A 17172-nucleotide genomic window follows, 5' to 3' on the forward strand; every position below is an offset into this window, starting at 1 on the left:
CAGAAGCGTCCACGAAAGTCCGGGATCCAGAATAGGATCACTGACTGGTCACTTGATGCCAGAACTCAAATCCATCTCTTTTCAACTCATGAGATCTCCCCCATAGACCAATCCTGCAGTGGCTTCTCAATGTCTTAGACAAATACACAGCAGGGGGATCAGGAACAGCAGGAGAGCAATAAGTAAGAGGCCCTACTGGGGAGATCTCTTATGAGATCTCTTACATTTACACAGCATCCCCGTTTTAAAACTTTTTTTTTTAGAGTCCCACACCTAGATGTAACATTTAATTGAGAAAGAGAAATATAGAAAAGGTTGCCTATTCCTGTAGATGTTTGACAGCAATGGGCTTAAAATGTGTGAGTTTTGCGTATGGCCAGAGTCTACGACATGTGGCAACCTGCAGTTTTCCTACGGTATGGGGCTGGTTTGGGCAGACTACAGGGCAGTCTGAAGGAGTAAATTACTAAATGGTCCAGCGAGCATGGGCAGATTAGTGACCCAGCATCTATGTGAAACAATGGGTTTCTCTAAGGAAAAAAGCAAGCTTCCAGTAGCCACTAGAAGAGTGGAGTATTCCAAATGGCAATGGGTCCTAGGGAAGGGAAAAGTACAGTGTCTCGGCTTCAGGTTTGACACGGAGTCAAAGGCTCCCACTAGAAATAAGAAATCCAGTTTGAAACTCTCCCAGTCAGAATGTCAGCCGAGGAGAGGAAACAAGCAAGCTGAATGACATTTATTCTAGCTGTCCCGAGCTCAGGGAAGGTGGGAGACATTTCCGATGGTAGAGGGAGATGGGATTTGCAAGCAAGCCTGGAGTTGTCGCTGTGCACATGGAAGCCAATCAGGGTGGAGCCCCTCACAAGCCCATCTACGTCACGTAGCATGGTTAAAGGACTCAAGAATATGAAAGCACCAAGTCCTCAGTCCAGTGCTGCCCTAATAGGCACGAAGGAAGGGGAATGTATCAGTGACGCTCACTCAGTAGTCAATAGCCTCGTGCCATGTTTGCTACCACTCCTATAAGGCCTGTACAATTTATCTCGATGGTGGAATTGGATAATTTTACAAACATTGGACTTTGCATTCTTTTGCTCCTTATCTACCATCACTAATAGTTTATAGAATTTGGAATCTTTCATGTGCCACAGAGCTGAGTGTCTCCATACATCACACCACATACCCGCGTATGCAGTAGGTTTCACTGCCTTTATTTTGCAGACAGAGGCCTGGAAACATGGGGTGAGCTCCGAATGAAGGCTTGTCTGTCTTCAAAGCTGTCCTTAACCGCTGGTGTGTGCTGTCCCCATCTACTACACTAGATGATTTGCCAAATTTGTACGACATTGAATCCAAAGTATCCTTCGCAGAAAGGTCTAATATCCTGGAAACTAACTGGAAGTGGCTTGAGTAATTTTCTTATACATAACATTGGGCTCTATAGAAAATTCCTTACACCCTTTTCAACATCATGCTGTGAACGGCTCTGTACATCTGCCAATCTATTTATTATATAGAGGTCCTCAGGAGTAAAACCCACATAGATAGGCTTAGTGCATGTTTTCTAAGAATCCTGCCCAGGAAGACATGATTGGATATACCCAATAGGCATGTCATAGAATAATAACACAGATGCATGGCTTTTAATTTTTTTGTTGTTGTGAGAAAATATCTCACAATATAGCCCAGGCTGACTTCAAACTCACAACCTTGCCTCGATTTCCTAAGTCAGAACGCTGGGATCATAGGTGTGCACTATGATGGCCAACTGCGTAGTTATTCATGACCCTGTTGAAATGACTTTTCAAAAATCTGACCTAACAGAAGGACTGGTGGAAAAATGTTTTAGGTGGAAGAATAAATGCTGCTGAATTTTCCTATTGGAAAAATATCTATCAGCTTAGAATTTATAATAATCTCACATGTAATCATCCCATGCCTTTGGCTTGCTGTGCACAAGTCCAAGGGTCAGGGTTTAGACATACTCCCTGGTGACCCTAAGAGTCCTCTGAATCCTCGGTCCTAAGGGCTTTTTTATATTTGAAACGCTCATTTTCTGGACACTGCGTTGGCAACACCTTGACTGTATTGGCATCTTCCAGTATGTGTCAGAAACATTTATATTTTCCATCAGGGGCAAGAATCAGGGAAACTCACTTTATAGGACTATGACTTTTATCAACTGGATTTGCTCAGCATTTTGGGGGAGAGGCTATGTTGAGAATTCCTTGTCTTTCTCTACCCAGGTACAGTTGCCTTCTTATAAATCTTCACGATACACTATAGTCTGTGTCCTAATATTTGATTCTTATAATGAAGCTCCCTGAGGCATGGTGGGATGTGCTGTAGTCACCGTGTACATGGGAGATAAAGGCTAGACATTCAGGGAGATAAAAACAGCCACAGACAAAGACCATATTTATTTAGGTGATCGTTCTATATGCATTCACGTTTCATGAACTACAGCAGCTGTTTTGCCACAGACTGTGAAGTGAATCTCAACTGCGGATTGCCAGTGGTGTCCTCTACTGTAATTTATCTGACTGTGTTTTCAATGTTTTGTTTTGGTGGATTAGGAAGCTTCTCCGGCAGGGATGGGCCCCAGTTGCTGGTCCTATAGCTAAGATAACAATCAGCCCCCTCTTGTCCCTGATCATGGCATGTTCTATTGGGCACAGGAGATAGAGAGCACACACACAATACACAGAACACGAAACATTCTGAGCTTTCGAGCTAAGTTATGTCCCATTCTGTTGGCCAGGAGGAGGAAATCATGATATTTATACTATCTGAGACAAATACTACTTTGTGTATTTTCCTGCACTGTCCAATGGGTTTCTTTACTGGGCTTTGCCTGTGTGGGGCCATGTGTATAGAGGACCAGGATCCAAACTGCTCCACACTTTCTGGTTGTATGACCCTGATTAAGCTATTTTTCTCCCCAACTGACATCTTCTGTAAAACCTGTCATCTGTAAAATGAGAAGAATGATACTTACCTTGAGGACCAGGGGCTCATTGTGCTAGGGGCTTAGGCATAAACGCAGTGGCTAGAGGTGAGTATCCTGGATTGGCTTTCTTTTAGCCAGCCTGTGTGCTTTCCTCTGTCTGTCCCACAATATCCGTGACTTAGGGAAAGGGTAGCATCTGCCCCATTAGATGAGGAGAAGATTTCTACCTTGAGTGGGATCTCCGCATGTGGTCTGTGCTCCTCAATTATATAGGAAACTCTACAAATACCATAACTGGCTTATAAAAATATTTTTCTACCTCAAGTTTCAAGCCAGAACCAAGATTGAAAATTCTCCTTGCTGTAGCCATCAGAGTTAAAAACTGGGACACATCGTGGGGGGGGAGGGTGGTTACTGGATACTGCACATGGAGAAAACTGTGCTGCAAAACACACCTTTAGATCAACTCTTCTTGAGGACTGACTTTTCTAGCTTCTTGTTTTGCTTCCTTACACAAGTTACACTGCTCTAAGAGCTCCTGGGGTCGAATATGTATCTGCTGCACACTGAGCTCAGGGCTCTCTGTCCGTATCCTGAAGTGAGGAGATGGGCAGGGGATGAGGGTGTGGGGTGACTGGGCGGCACGGGCAGGTCCGTCTGTGACGTATTTTGCCAAGGACAGACCAGATGCCCCTACCTCCAGAAGAAGGGCAGCCATGGCCAGCAGTGTCCACGTTCCCCACCTTTTGTTCTTCCATCTCTCTCTTTTCAGGGACTGCTTGCGCTGAGCTCTGAACCCAGACAGTGTGGGATATAGCCTTGAAATGGCTCCATGTAACTATGGTTTCAAGTTTATCAGAAACCTTTCCCTCTGCCCTTGACTGTAACTGAGGAGGAAGGGATGGTGTGTGTGGAGGGGCCTTGACCTCACAACAAAGGTCCCTCCTCTCAGAAACTTGATGTTCATGAATGGCCTCTATAAGGAGCCTTATGTGTCTCCTGGAAACCCTTCCTTTCCAAATCACCAGGGACTAACATTGAACTTGAATAGACTTCTCTTCTTTCCAGGACTAAAATCTCTGTGTGCTTCTGCGTTCCCAGACTTCCCTTCCCTTTCCCTCCATCTCTAACAGCAGAGCTCAGGGAAGAGTCCATCAGGCCCTTTCCCCTGACTCCTGTCCCTGGACTTTCCCTTCTCTTGCCCAGCCTTTTCCAGGGCTCTGGACTTTTATAGCCAAAGTTGTCAGTTTCTAACCTTAGCCTATGTGCAAATCAGCTAAATTCATTCTCTGGTCACTCGAGACACCACAGAGAGGGCAAGAACTGCTTCTCACCAGGCATCCTGGGTGCCTACAGAGGACAGACTCCAGCAACCAGCTAACAGTCTTAGCTCTTCCTATTATCTAGAAAATAATATCTATTAGGATTATTGTTATTGCTAATAAAAGTACTATGTCTTATTGTAGAGAAGTACAAAAAGCCACCTATCAGAAATAACCATAATTTATATTTCGGTGTATTTCCTTCATATATACATATATGTATACCTGTATACGCAGACACATATATGTGTATATGGACATATAAACACAGAACACATATGTACACACACATGGTCCCCTTTTGTGTTTAGCAGCAAGACTAGTCTTTCATACTAAGAGAAAGGAATTCTCAGAGCAGATGGGAAAGAAAAATAACTCCGGGCCTCAGCCTGGTGGCCCTTCACCTGTGCCAGCCACAGTCACGACTCTCTATGGTGTAATGGCATAGGCCCAATGACCAGGAGAAATCGGCATGACCCTTGTCCCAAACCACACAGCAAATACCTCTTAACTGTGTGGAAAATATAGCTGAAAACACACTGGTTCATAAGCACAGACAAGCAGAAGATACACACAAAGCATGCTCTTCTTTCTGAGCACTTCCTGCGAATGCCTACCTTATCTCTGTGTGCTGGAGATAACAGCAGGTACCAGACTAGGTATCAGATGAACCCTGTTGTCACACACCTGGGGATTCAGTGGGTGAGATAAAAACTCACTCACGAGAAGCAGAGGTGAACAGAGGAGGAGGGAGAGACTGCCTCTCAGAGTGCTGAGGGAGGAATGGATGCCAAGAGTCATTCCGGTACCGAAGGGGATGCGTTTTAACAGGATTCTCCCCAAGATCAGAGACTTGTCTATCAGGATGGGACATTAGAGTGAGGCAGTATAACAGATCAGATAGATTAGTACATAAAAGACACGAATCAAAAAACCAGCAAAGATGGTTACATGTATACCAGAGAGGAGAGGTCTGCAGACAACTAGGGGCCTGGGGCCAAGGGGTTGGGGTTGGGGTGGTGCGGGGTGGGCACAGGAGGCAAGGGTTGAAACTGTTGGAAGTATAAGGCCTTGGGGGATGATGCTATGGTTCAGAGGCACATTGTTGCTCTGGACACGCCCAGGGATGAATTTCCTACATGACACAACAATATGAAGCCAGGCTCTGGGGCAGGCCTTCCACAATGGTTGCAAGAGGGAATGAATCACCACTGGACACGGCGGCTTCCAGAGACTGGGCCTAAGTGCACTCACATTCACAAACCTGGGGGCCTGGGGAAATGATATCGCTTCTGCTCCAAGTACAGAAGTCACACCAGTTAACTGGATTGAAGACAAGGACATAATTGTCTGGCACTGTGACCAAGGAAGGGAAGGACATGGGTCAGACCCAGCTCATGTCGACTGTGACCCTGACTGGCTTATCTGCCTATTGCTTTGCTGCATCTCCAGCTGAGTGCAGTGTTTATGGGATCTGAGGGTACCTGGCTGGTCTTACTACGGGTCCTCCATCTTGGAATGGTACACAGCACATACTAGGTACTCAGAAAAGAAAACCGTGGGGGATGATGAACACCAAGGCACCACTGGAGTGAAGTTATTTCCAAGGTACTGGTCCAGATTCTTTTGTCTTGGGAGTCAGGAGGGAAGTAACAAAAATATGGAGGAAGGTGAGAGAGATGTAAGGAAGAATCAGGGGCAGAGACAGCAAACTGTAGTTCGTCAGAGCGTGATGTGACAAGTGTCACACAGCAGGGGAGAGGAGGTGTTAGACAATATAAGAAGAGTAGGTGATGAGTTAGCTGAACGCTGTAATGAGCACAAAGGGCAGAGTCGATGACTATGCTGGGCTAACAGAGATATTCTCACTGAGTCCACATGAGGAGAAGGGCAATTCCGTGGCCCCCATACTAAAGACCCTCGATGGTTCTTGAATGGTGCTCAGAAAAGTGCCGATTGACAGTATTCAGTGTCTGCCATGATCTACCCAACCTAACATTTCTTTCCCTCAACTCATCACACAAACCCTGAACTTGAACCAAGCGAAATTACTCTCCTTGCCCCAGTTATCCTGTTTCCCCTGTCTGGATTGAGCTTCCTCCCACTCCCAATGTCTTCGCTGCCCTACATGTTCTAGTTAGCAAGGTTGTGTGTGGAACCATCTCTGATCCTCCCAGATTCAGTGTCATGACCCTTTGACCACAATGCCAAACGATCACCTCTAGTTCAGTGGTTCCCTTGCCATTCGTGCATTTAATGAATATTTATCAAGATCTAGCTGTGAGTTAGCACTGGTAAGATTTGGCGATGCAGTGGGGGTGTGGGACCGACATGTTTTTATCCTTGTGGACTTAAAGTCTGCTGGTTCTTATGTAATCCCTGAGAGCAATTGACCCCAAGCCAAGCTGCAGCCATGAGACAGTACTGGAATGGATTCCTGTTAGCTCTGGTTTTTCCGTATCCTCCTTGATGCTAATTGCCTGGCCTTTGTGACAACATGCAGAAGTAACTCAGTCCTCCAACGGGTCAAGGAACTGAAGACCCAAATCACAAGGCTGTCTATAAAATTGACATTGAAAATGCTTACTGTGCACACAGGTTTTTAGTTTTGTCATGCACAGTCTTCCTTTCCACGGCTTGGATCCCCTTGCTGGACAGACAAGTGACAAACCCGTTGTCGTTATCATCTTTCTTCTAAAAGTTTCACTGATTCAACTCTACCTCATGTCATATAGTGTATTGTAAGAATATAAGCTACGACGTGAATGCATCTTCATTTTTACTAGCTCTTACTCTTCAGAACTGAGGGGCTGACAGAAACCTAGAGCGTGTGTTAAGTCCTCACTTTGGTACATTCTTCTGCGAATACATAAACGGTGAGCTATTTTGAAATATTACATGTAAGAAATGCTTTTGGTCATATCCCATGACACTCAAGCTTCCTAGTGCATTAACAATCACGTTAGGTGCTTATCAAGAGGCAAAACAGAGAAGAGGAAGACAAACCACGGACTGAGAATAGATATTTACATATATAACCCACATACACTAATTACTATATACTCCCAGTATTAAACAAATAAATAAATAAATGCTCCAAGCAGTCTACTAGATTAACGAAGAGCTTGAGTGGAGATTTTGGCAGGAGGAAATTCAAGGCTGTCTCCAGGATGTGGGAAAATGTGGAATCAGAGAAACACGACCTCCTCAGAAGCAGGTGCTGCTCAGCCATGAGCTCGCACTCGGGAGAGCGGAACACCTGAGGTTTCTTGCACAGTGGTTGGGATGTAAATTTGGCTCAAGAGACACATGTACACCCTACCACCTAGCAGTTGCATCCCTCGTCCGACACGCTATAAAAGCTGAACTCTGAATGCCAGGATAGACCTAACAAGGGCTCTCAAACAGTTATTGGAAATAGCCCTGACGCTCTGTGCAAAGAATGAACAGAGTTTGGTATAGTCGCATGATAATGGAGATGAACACATAGCTTTGTACATCAGCACCAATAGATCCCCCCAAACAATATTAGTGACAAAATTAAAGCAGAAAAGAGATGGGACTGATTCTAGTCAGGAAAACTACATTGCTAGTCACATTGAAACGATATTACTGTGGGGCATTTGTATAGGAGACCAGATCACAGATTAAGAACATCATGGATGTGAGGGGCATGGTCACCCTTAGGGCAAGAAACTGAGGGCTGTGTCCAGGAGGGCACGTGGGGAATTCTAGGAAATGGGTGGTGTTCTACTTCAGTCTCTACAAGGTTGGTATCCGCTTATTCCATAATTATCCACTAACGTCTTCAGTCACGTTGTGCATTTAAGGGCACTCACGGCAACAATTTAAAGTTTACTATAAATCAGATGTTTATAACTGGGAATGCATCTTATAAAATAAGTTTATAGATAATAGCTATTCAGAGAAACCTGTAACTCTCATGTGGTACTAACATAGATTCAATAGTATGTGTAAAAATACTACGTAATACTATGTAAAATTATTGAAATAATATGTAAATATCATGTAATGTAAAATATGTAAAAATAATGTGTAAAATAACCATGTATAATATGTAAAATTAATAGAAAAAGAAACAGGTGCCACATTCGCAGCTAAATAAAATGTGAAAGAACAAAATGAATAGATGAAAGGATCTGCTTAGAAAAGGTGGTCTTGTTGGCCGACGGCAACAGCTGGGGAGTATGGAGGGGGCTAACAACGGGGCAGAGTTACTTTACATTTCCATCAACATTCAAAATGGAGACTCCCCTGGATGCAGTATTTCTACTTCCTGTTAATATATTCGCAAGTGCGAAAAACGGTATCTGCACAGGATATTAATTACAACCTCGTTAGCAATGACAACAGATTGGAGACGTCCTGCACTCCCAACGACAGAGGACAAATTAAACAGACGGTGGTGCCACCATCAGGAAATGACACAGCTTCACGTCCTGCTATGAAATGACTTTGCAGCTCTATTACATGGGAAAATATAAAACAGTACTGCGGGCTACCACTGTTTGAAAGGGCTTTTTTACACACTGACTTATTTATGCTTGTATATGACAGGCGTACACACAGAGGTCAGAGGACCTACTTGCAGGAGTCTGTCCCCTCCTTCCTTCTGCCAAGGGGCATTCGGGAACTGAGTCTAGGTCACTGGGCTGGCGTCAAGCACCCTTACCCACTGAGCTTTTATAACAATCTGAAAGGCCTTTTTAAAGAATAAATACGGCTTTCTATTTTAAAGGAAGGTCTCTAGAAGAATATATGCATTTTATACTGCAACTATATTAATGCCTCAGTAATTCACTTAATAACCCAGAATGTATCCCATTAAAGAAAACAGTTTGAATTAGATGAACAAGAAGAAATGCAAAATGGTTTGGGTAAAGGGTGATGCAGAGAGCTTCTGTGTAATTCTGTGTTTCCCCTGCGGTTTTTAAAAGTCTGATTCTATATCAAAATAAAATGCTTTGATACAAAAGTTTCAGAAGCCCTGCTCTTTGACATAGTATCCAGGATTAGAATTAATATTTTGGGCTCGAAATTGATACAAAGGAGAACTGGAAGGAAGATGAACTTCAAGGCAAGGACGCTTTTGACTTTTAGTGTCAAAATCTTCTTGGCTCCCAGGCTAAATTTGTCCTTCAAAGCGGTATTGTCCTGCTGCGGACGAATCCTATCTGAACAAACACATTCATCAGGACAACGTCACTGCTGCTCCCACAGCAGCCGGCAGAAAGCAGGAGTGAGCACGCTTGGCACCTCATTTCAGGAACACCATAGCATGGCTGCTTATGGTCACATGCAGGTCAGAGACTGGGTATAAACTGAGGGCCGTGGGCCAGGACAGAGGCTCTCCCACATAGAGCAAATCTATGATTCTGGTCATCAGGGGAACTCAATCCAACCACACTGAACTAAAATAACAACAACAACAACAACAAATATGAATCTAGTGGGTTAAGCTATTTGACAGGTTTTCTGTTCTCCTAAGCTATTTGACAGGTTTTCTGTCCTCTTCTCCACTGACCATCTCATGGTGGTGTGTTGTGAATTTCCCTGCAGCCTGTTCTATGGACAGCACATTTACAGACCGGGACTTCCAGACAGTTTGCTTTAAAATGCCAGAGAACATAAAATCCTGCAAACGTTTCTTTTTGGGAGCTGTCAAGGGAATTTTCATGAATGGGATAAAGATTGGTTGTTGTCACTAGGAAAAGAGAGGTGACATGGTGGACTCCATGCTACGTCACTTCTTGAACCTTGTAAGCCTCAGTAACCTTGTAAGCCTCGCCCTACAAACGAGGGGACAGAAATCCAACCATCCTGTGACACAGAAACGGCTGTTCCAGCATAAACAGGGGCAGGTTTGTACGCAGCGGGGCAGTAGTGAGGAGAGACTCCAGCTGAAAGCAGGGGTGGACAGTGTCTAGGGTCTGATCTGTGTAGTCCTGCAGCTACGGAGAACAGTTTCTCTCATAAAGACAGTCATCAAAGCAGAGTTGACTGCCCCTCTCAGGGGCACCTGTTGCCTGTGGCGCCTGGGAGATGTCCCATGATAAAAATTATGTCCTTACTGTGGCTCCTTGGAGAAATCCACCAAAGAGGGTGTTTTGATTAGTTTCTTTTTCTTGGCAGTCCTGCTTTCCAGCAACAGTGATCACATGACCTCACTCCAACACCATCCTCAGAAATCTATTATACAGCCCTGCCCCACAGTGGTCATGACAGACATGTTGCAGAAGCCAACAGTAAGGAAGAAACCAGCACTCAACTGACTGACATCAAGGTAAACCTAGGCAAAAAGCTTTAGCCAGGGCTCAAAGGCAAGAGTCAGGGCCATACTGAGCCACCTGTCAGCCTAGGAGGTTTCCCCCCAGAATGCTACATTATAGCAACAGATGCTGTGGCCTGTGCTTCTTACCACAGTGCATTCACAGAGAAGGAACACCAGCTTCCACAAAGCCACAAGCTCAAACCAGAGTAAGTCTTGCGCTGCCTACCCCATGCTGCTCTGAATCCCTGTGCAAAGTTTCTGCTTGAGGTTTCCAAAAGAGTTAATGATCACACCCATCCAAAGAGCTCTCTGTCATTACCACAATTCTAAGCCATTGCTATTCATCTGGGAGCTCTGAAGAGCAGGCTCCCCACAGTTTGCTAAGCCTACCCTTTGGCAAAGTCAATCCTTCCTTCTTTCCTTCCTTCCTTCCTTTCTTCTTTCCTTCCTTCCTTCTTTTCTTCCTTCCTCTTTAACAGTACAATACTTTTTCTAATGTAAGACCGAAGGAGGAAAGAGTAAACGCTGGCCAGTCTCTGTGGAATCTTCCAGAACAACCCTTGCCCTGAAAGCTGCCACTTTACTCTCACCTCTGTCCTCCCAGCCGTGCCCACCTGTCCATCTGTCCATCCCCTGCCCCCAGGGGCTGGAGGTGTACTTACTTGGGTCTTGTTTGCCCTGGTCTGTCGCCAGTTAATACACTTGAACATTGTGGCTTGTTTTCGGATCTGCTTTTGCCTTCCACCCAAAGGTTAACAATGAAGTAGAATTTCCTGGTACGGGACTACAGCAGGGGTGAGTTGGCTCTGGAAACTTGCTCCTCCCAGGCGGCTCCAAGATAGGGGTCAGCCTTGCTGCATCCCGGCACTCATTGCCAAGTGCTTAGAGACCAACAGGAATCTTCTCGGGAGGCTGAAAGACTCCAGGGCAGAATCACACCCCCACCAAGGCCACCATGTGAGTCACAAGTACTTGGTATTGAAGTGATAGGCACTGCCAGCCCAGAGCCATAGCGTTGCTGTAGCACCTCAGTGCAACTTACTCAGGGTTGCTGTGGATTTATGGGAATTTAGAGGGGTGTGTGTGTGTGTGTGTGTGGAGGGGGGCAGGAGCAGCTCAAGAGGGGGCAGCAGTGGCACTTGCCTCCTGCAGATCCACAAGCTGAACTGTGAAGGTCACAGCAAAGGTATCATTTTAAATGATTTAACTTGGGTGACTGACTTGGCACTGACTCTCAGAACTGTTATTAACTGTCTTTGTGACTCTGAATAAGTCACCTGGTTACTTGTCAACAGTGAAGGATGTGGGTTTGATGATTTCTGGGACGTCTCTAAATTTCCTGTCTGTCTGTCTGTCTGTCTGTCTGCCTGCCTGCCTGCCTGCCCATGTCAGACACTCCAGCTGCAGTGTCTTAGTTCTAGGCGGTGGCATAGCACAGAGGTCCTCAGTATAAGAACAGGGAGAGTGGAAGTGCTCTTGGGTCCCTGAGTCCCCCACACACTTCAGATAGGATCTCATCTAGTCCTTCAGAGCTCTAGGAAAGACAGTCGCTGCTCTCTTTGTATAGACCCTAAGGCAGAGCTGGGATATAACGTGGCCACCGTAGGTCATAAGCAGGTCAGTGTAGAGTCCAGGACTAATCTTAGGACCCATGGCCCTGCTACCACATCACTATGCTCCCCAGGGTAGATGCTACTGCACTTACCTAGATCTTTCCTGACAGTGTAGCCACAGCTCTTGTGCCTACTGATTGCTCATCTGACACAAAAGACCAAGGCCCTTGGCTCAGGCAGTGCACAGCTGGTGATTCCTGCCTAAAGCTTCCGGAGGAATCAGACTGAGCTTAACACCATGTGAACACAACAATCTTGTATACCTTCAATGGATCATACGCATGGGAATCTCAGTTAAGACTTCACATATGAGGAACTGGACTTAGGCTGCATTCTTTGAGAAGTTCTTTCTCTACCTGTGTTCTATAAGACTTGTGGTTTTCCATTCACGAACTCTTATAATGGAAGAGATTCCCCTTTTCTCTAAGTGATCTGTCCCTTATCCATCCAGAATAAGGTTTACATCTAAATTAAAATGGACAAGGTATTTATCTCTGATTTTTTTAAAGCAGGACATGGAGATGGTATTCTCTTTATTTCTGGATGTTTTCTTTTCCTACACTCAAAAAAAAAAAAAAAAAAGCTGGAGAATGTGAGGCCTTCCCTTATCCACTGCTGTACTCTAGGCATAGAGTATAGCACCTGACATAGACCAGGCAGGCTTCACAACAGGGCATGGATGAAGAGAGTGGGAATATGCTGGTGTTGGGCTAGGTCCCATCCATGCACCAACACAGGGTCTGGGTCTCTACCAATGCATGAATGTGGTAGGGGTTATATTCCTAATGAAGTTACCTACCCAAGGGCTACATCCACACCAAGCTACCAACGCAGGGAAAACAACTTCATTAACTCAGGAACTAGGCAGGTCCTTATACAGATATCAACTTAAAGCCACAGTTCTCTCTCTGATTCTCACTTTGTTCCTTGTGTCCTGATACATGTTCCGTGTGTGTGTGTGTGTGTGTGTGTGTGTGTGTGTGTGTGTGTGTGTCTGTGTCTGTGTCTGTGTCTATGTGGTGTGTGAAGACTATTAGCTTCTAATGAATGTCAGAGTAGTCTATACTCATAAGGCTTCTATGGGTAGGCTGCCTTGCCATAGATATCATGTCACGGCTGCTATCATAGTAGTAGGGAATTGTGGTAATCATGTGCTTTTCCCTTTAGTTGGGCCCTTGCCACAGCTGTCTCCCTGACTTCCCTCTCAGTTACTGAAACAAAACTGGTCATAACCCACCACAGTGAACTGACAATCCAGGGTTAACACCATTGAGTCAACCCCTCAAGCTTCCAGATCTCTCCACATTCCCTATTTCACACCAGCATCCCTGATCTACCCTGTATCCTGGCTTACACCAGATCATTCCATATTCTGATCACACATGGGCTGTGAGATGTTCCAGCAGTGTTTTTTCTTATTATTGTTATCATAGAGGACAACAGCCATGATGAATTTCCTTCCAATTTCTCTCTCTTTGGCTAACCTGGGCATGACTAGAGCCTAACAGTGCATGGACAGTATTTCTCACAGGATGGATATGGGATATTTAATTCAATATATGTTTATTGGCAACATCCACTGTACCTGCTCTGAATGAATGCACCAGGTTCATCACAGTGCACATGTCTGTCCTCTGGAAGGGATGGATCCACTACCTTACAAAAAGATACCTCAACATTGCTGGAATTCAGTGAATCTAGATATTTGATGTGTGGTAGCAAACCACAGAACTCAAGGGGTGAAAGGCTTGGGATGAATGGGTGAGGTGTCTTGCCCAGAGTACCACCAGCATATCCCTAGATGGAACAGGTTTGGCCCACTGAAGCAGAAGTAAGAACTTTCATTCACCTTGAGGACATAACACTTTTGTGTAATATAGGCCTGTGGAAGCCCTAATTATGCAGATCCTTTTGAGGATCAAACAAAAGCCAGTCTGGGAGAGTTATTACTGGGATTTACTTACTGAGGCGCTCAGCTCTGCTTTGTAAGGGTTTAATGCAAAATTATGAATAATAAACTGTGTTCTCACTGAGGATGGGAGAACCTACAGCATAAGCCAACAGTCCTAGTTCCTCTGCCGCAGGGAAAAGTGGTAGAATTTCCATCTCCTAAGGCCTTAAAGAAGAGCTGGACAAGGGGTTTCCGTGTGGTACCGAGAAAGAAGGCTACATTCCCTTTCTTTAACCTTACTAAAAGGCCAGAGTACAGAGAAGGAACAGAACATTGTTCTGTGAGATGTAGCTAACATACTGAATGAATACTTTATAATCAGGACATGCTAGAGCACAGGGATGAGTCTAGACAAGAGAACCAAGTGGACACAAAGTTGTCCTACCCTTGGATTACTAAGTCACCTGCCTAACTCAGTCTGGCCTCAAAAAAGGCATGGAGATTTTATGAGCGGTACTGGGAACTCTCACTAGACACGATGACCATTTTAGGAAAAATTCTAAATGCAGCAGCCCTACAGAATGGTCAATACCATTCACAGCCAGATCCCATATGCAGGCTACTTACCCCTCTGAATAACCCATTTTATATAGAATTTACATGCTGAAGGGAGCCCATAGGAAGGTAGCTAGAAATGGAATAATCTGGGAACACATTAATATAATCGATAGCTGGAGAATCTGCAGACTTCGAGTATAGCCTTCAAAGATTTGAAAAATGATATGGCGAGAGTCTCCAAATACCTACAGCCCAAGGACCCACCACTGTTCAAATCTGACCATTCAATGTCAGACATGAGTAGATCACAGTCTGTTAACAATAAGCTAACCGAGGAGTCGAGGCTAGCAGCAAACATTTATGCCTGGGATTCCAGAGGCTAACATGGAAGGTGTTTATAGAGAGGTAAGCTGAAGTAGGCACGTCATTTTAGGACGAACACAGATAAGAAGCTGCTGACAGTTGCTGACAGCGATGAAGCCAGAGGTTGGAACTCCGCTCGAGAACGCACAAAGCTCTTCCCAGTCTGTTGAAGCATTGCGTTCATACCCTAAGACTGAAAGTTAGCAGCGACCAGGCAGATGCTGTGAGAAGGTTTCATGACCCTGTTTGGTGGATGGGGAAACTGACATATGATAACCTGGGCAAGCTGATGAAAGAGGTGTCAGGGCTGGGATTCATCCAGCTGTGTTCAAATGCTTTCCCTCACACTACAGCATACAGAACATGACAGGGAGCTGGAGGGGCACCTCAGCCCAAAGTGGGCTCCCCAGGGCCCTTCAGCCAACCATGGACACAAATCATTCCTTCGCATCTGAGGAAGAAGACCTGGCACTCTGAGGAAAAATCTACTGCTGGAATGATTAGTTGCTGTGAGGTGTCTCTACCCTGACCTCCCTAAAGCTACTGTCATTTACTCTTCTGTCAACCTTGATCAGTTTATCTAAGTCAGTCCAGAGACTTTTATCTGGTCCCCTGGAAACTAGGCTTCCTGCCTCCTAGGAGAGGTGGAAGGAACTGACCCCGTTGGTAACACTTACGAACTCAAGATCTCAGTGAAATGATTTCACCGCTGGAAAGGGACATGGGTCGCCAGGGACCACATGGCTACCTTGTCCTCACTGCTGGGTTTGGAGAAGGGTGAGAATATTTTAAAGGACACTGTATATCCATCGACAGCCCATTACTGTTTGAGAGTAAGTGGGCTTTTAGGCTTCATATGGAACACAATCTCTAACTTCTTCACTGCCTGTATCCCAGGGCCAGAGAAGGTGGCTTGGAGCTTATACTCCTAAGAGGACAAGTACTCCAGCCCACTAAGCTCTCTGCTCAAAAGTTCTAGGTTTCTTTACTGCCTTAAGAGATAGGATGTTTGTACACTTAGCTACTTTCAGAAACCTCCTTTTAGTTGCCTCTTAACGCTCTATCCCCTGGAGACCTAATAGTACATCCTTATGTTCACCGAGTTCACAAGCGACTCGTAAGCCCTGATGCATGCTGCATACCAGGAGGACAGACAGACACAGCCCATGTTCTCATAGGGGACCAGTGGCTTGGCTATAGAGACAACAGGAAACAAGAAATCGCACGGATGGGGATTCACACTCCACAGACAGCGCACGTGAGCTCTCCACAGTAGCCGGCACAGAGTTTGGCACATGGCAGGTGCTTTGACAGGAGCATGTGTCTGGTCTGTGTGTGGCATGTTCAGAAAGAACACCCAGCTGGATTCAGTCAGCACTGTGTTCGGTGGTCCTGGCTGGGCCTGCGTTCTAATTCCTGCTTTAACACTGACTACTAAAATTTTCTCGGGTGAGTTACTCGGTGGATCCTCCATTTTACTTAGAGAAAGGTATAGGTTCTAAAACCCCTCATTTATAATAAAAAGCCTGCTGTCAAAGGTGTCGTCTAGCCTCACTTACCTTACCAGCAAGAAAAGAAATGGACGAATGGCCCAGGTCAGGGGTTTCTGTATATGTCAGGATCCTGGGAGATGGGTTAGCCGCTGCAGGGGTGAGTCCCCAACAACAAAGCTAGAAGTCTATGTCTGAACATGGGCAATAGCACACTTGACTTACCAACCAGGGACTGCTTTAAAAAAGAACACTTTTATTCATAGGATATTTTAGTTATACTGTTAGATAACAGACCAGAGAAGCCAGAAAGACATAGAAATAGTGTCCTTTGTATTTTTGTAAATAGAAAAAAAAAAAAAAACCTCAAATGTTCTATTTACTCTGCCCCTGAAAATGGCTCTAAACGATGAAAGCAGCTGTCAGATGGAATTAACCTTGAATGCCCTTGAGCACAAGTCTACTCGTGTGGTGATGCAGTGTGGTTAGGGTGATGTGCTGCCCTTATCTCAGCAGGTCTAGGGACAGTCCCCATCTGTGTGGTTTATTCCCAGTAAGGAAAAACCTAGTGAATGTGGGAAAGTACCCACAGCGTAGAAAAGACTAAAATCAAGAACAGGCCTGGCCTACTGCCTGAGGCAGAAGAGCGGCCTGCAGGACCTGGAGGAAGTCTAACTTCACCAGTAACATGAT

General features: G+C 45.2%; 1 protein-coding gene across 1 annotated transcript in view; it reads right to left on the reverse strand.

The window, feature by feature from the left end:
- Window positions 1–17172, reverse strand: part of Kalrn (kalirin RhoGEF kinase) — a 537823-nt gene that overhangs the window by 170318 nt on the left and 350333 nt on the right.

Source organism: Rattus rattus, chromosome 4 (assembly GCF_011064425.1).
Source record: "Rattus rattus isolate New Zealand chromosome 4, Rrattus_CSIRO_v1, whole genome shotgun sequence".
In the NCBI taxonomy this organism is placed as follows: Eukaryota; Metazoa; Chordata; class Mammalia; order Rodentia; family Muridae; genus Rattus; species Rattus rattus.